The following is an 8397-nucleotide window of genomic DNA, read 5'->3' as shown; positions in this document are numbered from 1 at the left end:
TTGGGCAGCCTGGTTTAGTGGAAGGTGTCCCTGAGAGGCTGGAACTAGAGGAGCTTTAAGGTCCCTTCCAACCCAAACCATTCTGTGACTCGATGATATACAAATACATGTAGATACATTTATATACATGAGGAGAGACCTGATCGCTGTCTGCAACTACCTGAAAGGAGGTTGTAGAATGGAGGGGGTTGGTCTCTTCTCCCAAGTAGCAAGTGATAGGACAAGAGGAAATGGCCTCAAGTTGTGCCAGGGGAGGTTCAGATTGGATATTAGGAAACATTTATTCACGGAAAGGGTGGTCAGGCATTGGAACAGGCTGCCAGGGAAGTGGTGGAGTCACCATCCCTGGAGGTGTCTAAAAGCTGTTTAGACGAGGTTCTTAGGGACACGGTTTAGCGCTGGAGTTAGGTTATGGTTGGACTCGGTGAGCCTGCGTGTCTCCTCCAGCTGAAATGATTCTATGATTCTATATGCGTACGTATATACAGACATACACACAAAACCATGCATACGTACACACATATGTAAGTACATGCACGTGTGCATGTATGTACACATACATGTGTATCCACACACACCCGCGCTCCCCGCGGCCGGGCCACGGGGCGGGAACTACAACTCCCGTCATGCCTCGGGGCGAGGCCTCGCCATGGGCCACGCCCCCCGCTCCCCCCGCCCCGCCCCCGCCGGTGGGGTGCGCGAGCGCGCGGCGGCCGCCGAGCCAGAGGGCGGGCGGCGCGGTGAGGGGAGGGCGGCGGAGCGGAGCTGAGCGGGGCGGGGGAGCCGGCGGCGATCGGTTGGTTCTTGTGCGGCCTCTTCCCGGCAGCTGCTGCCGTTTCACGGACGGTCTCTCTCTCTCAGCGCGAGCCCGCGGGCGCGGGAGGGAGCGCTGCGGAGGCGCCTTCCCCTCTAGCCCAGCCGGGGCTGTCGTCCTCCGGGCGGCCGTGAGGAGACGGGGGCGGAAGCTGAGGCTGCCCCTTCGCCTTCACCTCGCTGCCGGCCTGCCTCTGCCGCCTCGGGGAGCTGCGACTGCCTCGTCTGCTGTTTCCTTCCTTCCCGGGGTGAGTATCGCGCCTGTCGCGACAGAGCCCGTATCGTGAGGGGGGAGGCGGGCTGCGGGTCTGCCCGCTTCCCTGGGCCGCTTCCCCCCATTCCCCTTCCCCGCCGCCCTGCGCGCTCTGTGCTGCGCCTCCTCAGGGCTCCCTCTTTGTTGCTGTTTTAAAAAAGATTTTTTTTTCTCGGAGGTTTGGGCAGTTTATTGTCCTTTTTTTTTTTTTTTTTAAATTTTTCGCACCCAGACGGAGTTGGCTGAGCCTCTCTCTGGGACTGGATGTGCTGGGGAAGCAGCTCTTTGTCATGGAGCGGCTGCCGAGCCGTCTGCCCTCGTGAGAAACATCACTTTAAATAAAAATAGAAAAAAAAAAAAAAGTAGCTCAGAATTAAGACTCTGAGGTTTTGTTCGATTTAGGGAGATGTGTGGTGGTGGTGTAATTTTTTTTTTTTTTTTTTTTTCGGGGAGGAAAGAGTCCCCCTGAAGTCCAGGCTCCATTTATCGCAGCCCCTGTGCCGGAGCGTTGAATGGGAGCAGCACGCAGGCGGTGAAAACAAAACAAAGGGGGGTTTTGTTTTGCTGGTGTTAACGTGCAAAATCTTGGTGGGGGAAAGCTTTCTCTCTCTTTTTTTTTTTTTTTTCCTTCCTCCCTTAGCTCTAACAAATTTGATGTTATTTTACCCCGGAAGAATCCAAATAGCCGGTAGATAAGTTGTGTCTTTTTAATTTTAAGCGTCTTGGGGGGAATTGCGAGGTTTCTCTCCCATATTCTCAGCCTTGGCTCTTTTGTGAGCAGGCTGCCATCCAGCGCAACTTTTGTCGGGTTTTTCTTTTCACTCTATTGTTTTTTGGTTTGTTTTTTCTTTTTTTTCGAGTAGTTAAATAATGCAGTTTCAGGAAGAGCTAATAGGAGGAGGATATTTCTGCCTGTAACAATTATGGAGAAGATTTTTAAAAGGCAATGGAGAGGAGCAGCAGTTGTGTTTTCAGCTGAATAAATTTTTTGCTTCTTAAAAAGGATAACGATCTTTTGAAGCGATTATTATATTTTACACTGAAAGCTTTTTTTTCTTTGTTTTTGTTTTAACTATCCTCTCAAAAAATGGAGCTATTTCACCTCTGCAAGATGCAGCTTCTAGAATACATGCAAGAAAAAGCAGTCTAGCTGTAACACTCTTGTTTCTGGCCTTACCTTTCAAAGGCCACCCGTTTGTTTTTGCTGGGACTCCTCTGCCTTGAAAACACACTACTTGGAAAGTAAAATTAGGAAGCATTTCAGCTAGACAGAGCTGTCGATTCTACATCCAAAGGACGATGGGTTTATTTTTTCCATGTTTTAACGCTTGTGGGGGTTGAGGGGAGAGCTGGGGGGAAAAAAAGGCCGTTTCCGGTTTCTGTTTAGCAGCTTTTCGTGTTTTACGTTTTGTTTTTTTCTTTTTCTTTTTTTTTTCTTTTTTTTTTTCTTTTTACAAAGAAGCAGCCAGATGACCTGTTGATGATACATCTGCTATTGCTTTTTGTGCTGAAAGGCACCAGTAGGTTAGTGGAGATGAAAGTTTCAGCCGAACAGACTACAGAGGTTTTTGTTTGCATGTGTTGTCATGTGGCCCGTGTGGCTTTGTAATGTTTTAGGCCCACAGCTTGGGAATGAGTAATGTAGTGCCAAAGTTCAAACATCTGCACAGGGCGCTTACCCCTCTTCTCTTCCCTGCACTCCATCCCCCAAGAAAAAGCCCAGTTTGTGGAAAATTGAACACTCATAGTTGGCAAATTAGACCGGTTTAGTGCCATGTAAGATAAGTGTCCTACCTCCTTTTGAAGTCGTATGAATGGCCAGGCAGGAAGCTTTAGGAATACCTTTTAGTTGTATATAGGCACCTACTGGGTACCTTAAGCTTAGACGTCTCAGGTTTCAAATGAATTAATTAAGCTTGTAGGACAGGGGTGTCTAACTCATTTTCACTGGGGGCCATATCAGCCTCGTGGTTGCCTTCAAAGGGCCAAATATAATTTTAGGACTGTATAAATGTAACTACTCCCTGTTGTAGAAGCACCTATGTTATGCTGAGTATAGTCTTGTGAAGTGTGTCTAATGAATGTTTCTGTTCTTACTAAACACTGTATTTCTCAACGCAGCAGGTCACCATGCTAGTGTTCATCTTGGGAATGAAAATTTTGAGTAGCTACTAGTATTTCACATAAAGCAGAACTTAGATATTAGTTTAAGCATAAACTCTGTGTGCTACAACCGTTTCATATTTTGGCAGCAATACTGGTTTCTATTAAGAAACTAGGCATGGAAAACAGGATCCTTTCACTTCAGGATTTATAACTAGAGACTGTGTGGTTTTAGGTGCAAAACAGAACATCATCTGCTTGGAGCCAGTGGTATTTAAAACTCTTATTCATTTGGAAGGAATTAATTACAAGTATATTTTGATATAACATGTCTTCTCAGACAGAAACTGTGGCATACAGGAGAGTAGAAAACCCAAAGGTGTTTGTAATGTTAATCTGTGTCCGGAGTTAAAAAAGGAAGAATGAGGGTGTTTCCTGAGAAATCAAAGTCACCTTTAAGTGCATACTTGCAAGTGAAATTACACAGTTGATTAGGAATTCCTGCAGGATGCCAATAATCGGAGGTACTTCTTGCTAGCTGGTCACTGTGCACCATGCTGGTTGGATTGTAAAAGTTTTGACTGCAGGTGGCATCAACAGGAAAAAGTCCAGCTCTTTTGCTTCCCAGACGTTCGCTCCTTAATCTGTAAGATTCACAGGAGTGCTGACAAACTGTCAAAAGAAGTGACAGCAAAGAGAGGGCGTAGGAAGTAGGTTGAGCACTACTAAATACTGCTGAGAGAGTTTCAGTGGAAAAAAGTAAGTGTGTTTCCATCTGATCTAGTTTCTGTTTCCTTTCAATCTACCAGTTAACAGGATGCACCAGTAAATCTCATACTCCTACTGTAGTCCACCGGTTCTACTGAAATTAACATTGCATCCCAGTCAGGCCCAGTTAGTGTACCTGGATGGAGCAATTCATGGGGAAGAAGGTACAATAGCAATGTAGTTCTGATTCTGTGAGGTGCAAATCATGTCAGTTGGGGAAAACCAAAAGGGGTCTGTGTCTCCCTGGAGGCTGTGGGCAGCTCGTGGGATGGATTTCCATCTCCCTGTGCTGCTGTAGGGTCTCCAGTGGGAGGCTGGAGGTGCGCTAGAGCAACACAATAGCGTCATGCCACGTTCTTTGTGGCCTTGTTCTGCACCGGATGTGGCAAATGACAGTCACAAGTGATTGTGTTTCTTGTTTAAAATGTTTGAATTGATGTATTAAAAAAACTGCCTTCCAGGTTAAAAATGAAGGAAGCTTTTTGACATGCTGGAAATCATCCTTAAACTACAAAAAACCCAAGCTCTACCCTGTTGCCGCTGCCTCCTAAAAGCAGGAAAAACTATTGGCAATAACTTGATTTGCAGAAAAATTACAGCCTTGCACTGTGAATATGTTATTTTCCATGCATCCTGTATTTATATTGATTTAAAAAAGAGATCTTGCTTCAAGTAGGTAGAGGTGCTTCGATGCTTCGCATGGGTGAGTGCACAGCTTATTGGTTACCTAGGTGAGCCCTGTGCCATGGACTTCTTTTGCTGATCCTTGTCATGTGCTTGGGAGCACCAACTGTTGCCAGCTCCTCAAAGTGACCTGTCTGGAATAACCCTGTAGTCCTGAATGGATGTAAAATAGTTGAAAAAAATCTCTTGTCCTCTGCTGCAAAGTCTCTTGTCTGCAAAGTCTCTTGTCCTCTGCTGGCACCCTGTGCTGAAGGTAGATGGTCATCAATACCGGTCTTGCTCCAGCCACATCTCCTGGCTGATGTACCAGGTGTAAATGCTGTGGAAGGTGGTGTTTCAGGATGTAGGCTCAAGTGTGAACTAATCAGCAGCTTGTTTGATTTGGACTGAACGTAGTGCCTGAGTGGAAGCATTTGGTTAAAGATTGGTGGAATCCTTCAGTCCCTGCTGTGCAAGAGCACAGTTCAGTTCATGAATAGGTAATAAAAGTTAATCTGCTGACCTTGTGTCTTAATCCATGCTGCTGAATTCAGCCATAGTGACTTGACTGCCAGCCATGGCATGTTCTTACATAAATGCTGAAATTTGTGCTCAAATCTCATGTGCTCGAGAGCGGAGTGGACTGAACCTTGCAGTGCATTTTTGGCTGTGATTTCAGGATCAGGAGTGTCCTATAATTTTACTGTCCTACTTGAAGGTATATGGTGGTTGTCAGAGTAGGAGCAGTCAAAAGCTCTTCCTCTGGCCCTGTAATTATATTCATGTTGGGAAGAGGATTTGTTTGATTCACACTCACATTGCGGTACTGTCCTTGTTCACCAGTAGATTATGTTGCAGAAGACTTTGCATGTGTTGTGCAGGCTCAAAATGCTCTTGATCTCCCTTGGTGTTGGCTATACAGCTCTGTCAACCAGATGTTTTCCTTTGCCAGCCCTGTTTGTGGCCGATTAATTGCATCAATGTGTTTTTACAAGGGAGAAAAGCATTCCTTTTGGGAGACTTTTTTATTTTCAATAGTACAGAGATATTTGGGCCAGATTGGTGCTGGTCTGGCTGTGTTATATAGGATGGGCATGTATGTGTTGAGGGGAGCAATCACATCATCTATTTGACAAAAGTTAAGTGAAGTCTCAGGTGTAGGCAAGCTTTTGCCCATGGAGTGCTTTTGTCAGCCTGTTAGTTTACATATTTGTTATTCAGGGAGATAAGCATGGTGCTTTTGGTACAAAAGATTTTGTCGCTAAATGCTGCATTTTCATTTGTGGGTCTGTAGCATTTTCTATAGTGGCTGAGGCTCTATGTTGTAGACAAGCCTAAAGTAAACCACAGAAATGAACAGCAAGGAAGACAGGAAAAAGCTGAAGTTAAATAGATTTAAACCAGAAATGATCTGCAGAATTATTTTTTTATTATTATTAGGATAGTTGATAATATGAATAGCAAGTTGGTTGAGTAAGATTCTTTGGGGGATACTTTATTGGAACTAGGACTTGAGAAGATGGAAAGAAAAAACCCAACCCAAACCCCTCAAAGTAGAAAAACAATGAACAAAAAGCAAAACCCTACATAGCCAAAATTGTCTTTAAGTAGACCACCATAAATTAATTTTTGCTTCCGTTGCCAATTGATTCATCTGCCTGGATGTACTTTGCATACTTGAAATACAAGCAGCTATGTTTCTGCAACTATATAACGCTTTGGGCTTTTTTACAAATACATAAAAATACTCTTTCCTGAGCTGGGATAACTATTTTCGTTACTTCATGGGCAAGGTGGGAGGTAGAGACCAAATTTGAAGGGACTGATTTCCCGTCCCCCCCCCTTAAAATGGCTTAAGATTTGCCATTGGCATCAGTGCTTAGGAGCTCAAGGCCTGCAAGAGTGTGTAGAGACATAATGAGAGCAAACTTAGTGATCTGGTTTGAGTATCTCACCCTGCCCTGCTTGCCTCTCTTCAGTGCCTCTCTTCAGTGCACCTGCTTAATTGTCTTGCGGTTTGTCTGAACAGAGCAGCAAGCAATTGGGAAGTAGCAGCTGTTGAGGCTGTTTCTCCTTCCCTTCTGCCAGCTTGTCCTTTAGGATGGTAACCCCTTAACCTGGGTCAACAACACAAATGTCTCAATTGTTCTTTGGGTCAGGGCTGCCAAACTGAAATCTCTGGGTTAGATGTAGCTTGAAACATTTCCATTCTTTGCCCAAGAAGTGATCAGCAATGATTTGAGCAGCGCATGAAGCACCTGGGTAGAACTGTGGGCTTTAGGGATGGGAACTAGTGAGCCTACAGAGCCTGCAAATATGGTCCCCTTAACCATCAAGTCCATTAGGATGCTGTAAGACAACATTAAACTAGTAACAATAGTAGGCTTAGGGTATTGTGTGTTTGTAGTACCTTTTCTTCTGTTAAGACCATGCCTCTCTGATGGTTACAGACCTGCCCCAAAGTGCCTGCTTTCCCTGTCCTCAGGTCTTTCTGCTTTTAATGCCCTAGCAGTATTAAGTAGTAAAGGTTTGATTTTAAAATTGTACAAACTTGATTGTCTCATCTATATTTTGTTTGTTTTAAGACAAATTATTTGTGCTAAAAGATAAAAGTGGTCCCTGAAGAACTCCTGCTAAGAAGTCTCAAGGCTCCTCTTAAGTGTTCCTATGTATACTGAGACTTTGTCTGATGCTACTTTGATATTCTGTCCACTTATCTGAAGTAGTTGTAGTTCAGTACAATATTTTTTTACACAAATAAATATTGCCTTGATCATGGTTTAACACATAGTTCAACTGGGAAAATAAGTAATGGTAGCTGAACTGTTTATTTGGTATGAGATATGGGGAAAAAATCAAAAATGCATCACACATGGAGGGTTACTATAAAGTAATTCACTTCCTTTTTAAGAGCTTGTTGCTCATTTTCCTTCTGTGATGTACCTCTTGGGATACACTGCTAATTCTAAAAATAAGTCAGTTCCGCCATTTCCCACTAATATATTTTTTTTTGTTGTTTGGCTTGGTTTGCCTTTTCCCTGAGCCACTTTAAATGCTCCAAGGAATGCTCAACATGGAAGAAAAGAAACACATGTAGGTATTTCAGTTGCCACATTTTGAGGCTAGCTGAAGATGACTTTGAACTTCTGTTGTATAGCGAAAGAGTACAGGGACCTCAGCCCTGAGCTAATGTCTCAGGTAGGTATGCGCTTTGTCTTGGATCTTCATACTTTCTGCTGGACAAGTGCTCTGTTTTTAATTTAAGAAAGAAAATGCAACGTGCTACTAATGATGTCAGAATCTTCTATAAAAGAAACTGGGAGAGTTCCTTGTGTATAGGGAACGAGAGCTGCTGACTGTTCGTGTGGGAAAAGAGTTATTCAGTCAATACTGCTATTTCCATCTTCATGACCCAACCTTGATGGCAGTTTGGTTTCAGTTTGGGAATGCTGCTTTCAGAACTCCACACAAAGTGGTACCTTGCCCAGAAGTGGTGTGAGTGCACTGGTTGTCCATGCACAGCTTCCTAGGGGATGTTTTTCCTTAAGCTAGATATGCTGTGGTATGATCTGTCTTTGTGCTGGAGTGGTGGGTGGCCTGATGCTGGCCCTAGGGCACAACGTAGGCTTGAATGGCCAGCACAGATAAGGCTGGTAAACTTGGGGTGGAGAGAAGGAGGAACATCACTTGTACACTTTTTAAAGATTTGGTATGTTCAAGTGACTTCATGCTTTCATCCTCTTTTTCTGCTTTAAAAGGGGGAATTAAAGCCACATGTAAAGATCACCTTGATTTTT

General features: G+C 44.1%; 1 protein-coding gene across 2 annotated transcripts in view; it reads left to right on the top strand.

Moving 5' to 3' along the window:
* The first annotated feature begins 773 nt into the window (after positions 1–773).
* PELI1 (pellino E3 ubiquitin protein ligase 1) overlaps positions 774–8397 on the top strand; it is a 48167-nt gene continuing 40543 nt past the window's right edge. Inside the window, exon 1 of one of the 2 annotated variants that reach the window (XM_065631168.1) lies at positions 774–1061. The gene's annotated coding sequence lies outside the window, so the exon portion shown is untranslated. The remainder of the gene's footprint in view (positions 1062–8397) is intronic. The other variant, XM_065631170.1, reaches the window with a different exon arrangement.

This window comes from Caloenas nicobarica, chromosome 3 (assembly GCF_036013445.1).
Source record: "Caloenas nicobarica isolate bCalNic1 chromosome 3, bCalNic1.hap1, whole genome shotgun sequence".
In the NCBI taxonomy this organism is placed as follows: Eukaryota; Metazoa; Chordata; class Aves; order Columbiformes; family Columbidae; genus Caloenas; species Caloenas nicobarica.
The sequence above is the reverse complement of the archived record's forward strand: the minus strand, read 5'-3'. Positions and strand labels throughout refer to the sequence as shown.